We start from the raw sequence: 1605 nt of genomic DNA, 5'->3' as shown, positions 1-1605 counted from the left end.
ATCCACATTAAGAACGCATTGTGCCTCTGATGTTTGGCCATTGAAGTCGCTCAACATGACGTTGGTCTTGATTAAATCTCCAGTAGAACGTCCCAACCGATGCAACAATGAGTATGGCATTATGTTGACTACTGCATCGGTGTCGACCAACATTTTGTTGACAGGCTAGCCATTGATGTAACCCTTGAGGTATAGAGCCTTCAAATGCTTATAATTCTTTCCTCGAGGCTTCTCGAATATGACTGGCCACGGCCCCAAGTCAGCTGGGCTATTGGTAACTCTTCACAATTTGGTGCGTGGAATTTGCAGGAAATACGAACACCATATGCGCATCGACCGATGTCTTTGCATCGGCTCTTGTTGGCTTAGGATGCCACTCCTTCTTAGGAGGGTGTGGCTCCCTTTTCTGGGTGTGGTAAACCTTATTCACCAGATCTGGGCGCGCCTTTCTTAGCATCTCAAGATATTTGGCCTCGGCTTCCTCTAAACTGCACAGCCGCTGTACCCTGCGTTTCTGGGAATGGTTAAGTCCATCAGAGCACCAGCGCGGTCGGTGATATTTGTCCTCCTCCTCTTCAAAGTCCTCCCTTTCGCGCGGTGGCTCAATTTGCCCATGCTCGGGCGGCACAGGTCCCAAACGCTCAAACATCGAGACCCCTTCTGCATCACGCTTCTGAGATCTGCACTCCAGGCAATCCTTGACAGTAGACAATCGGCTCATACCGGAGTCCCAGCAATACTTGAAGAACAGGCAATGATCACGCGTATCTCCCCGCTTCTTCAAACTTTTCCTAGTACGGCGCTCATACTCTTCAACCTTCAATTCATGCTGGAGACGTTGCTGGTACTGGTATTCATACTTCTTGAGGAGATGGAAAGAAGCCGGCAGCTGATTCCTGACATGCCTTACTTGCTCCTCCATGATGTATTCCTTTTCCCCTTTTTGGGGCTGATCGCAGGGATCGGCCTTTTCCTTCCTTGCATAGTGACATGGCGCAGGCCCCGCCATATTGATGCCAAATGTGAAATCCAATTATCGCCGAGCAGATCGGTCACAACCCTCTACCATGTTCACGCTTGGGAAAGGCTGAGTGTCGATCTTCATGGCATATTGACCTAAGATCAATCGGCCCTGTTCAATAGCCGATTGGATCTGTCGATGGAGTTCTTTGCAGTCGTTGGTGTTGTGGGTGAAAGAATGATCCCATTTGCAGCATGACCTTCCATGTAGCTCTTGTGCTGTAGGAAACTTACAGCCTTCAAGTAACTTCAACTGCTTTTCCTTTAGTAACAGATCAAATATCTGCTCAACCTTGCTCACATCGAAGTCAAAACCCTTTGCAGGTCCTTGCTGCTTCACCCACTTACAGGACATGGGATTTGCCCCCCAAGTCCACTCTGCAACTGCTACTTCTTGATCATCCCCAGAATCTTCAGCGTCCTCTGCGTCGATCAATGTTACCTGATGCTTGAATCTGTCCTACTACAGTTCTGGGTGGCGCTGCTCATATGATGTCAACTTCTGCACTAAGTGTGCCAAAGAATTGAACTCCAATTGAAAAACCAGATCCTTGATCGGCTTCACCAGTCCCAAGGATGCCAACT

The sequence above is a fragment of the Panicum hallii genome, chromosome 5 (genome assembly GCF_002211085.1).
Source record: "Panicum hallii strain FIL2 chromosome 5, PHallii_v3.1, whole genome shotgun sequence".
Lineage (NCBI taxonomy): Eukaryota > Viridiplantae > Streptophyta > Magnoliopsida > Poales > Poaceae > Panicum > Panicum hallii.
The sequence above is the reverse complement of the archived record's forward strand: the minus strand, read 5'-3'. Positions refer to the sequence as shown.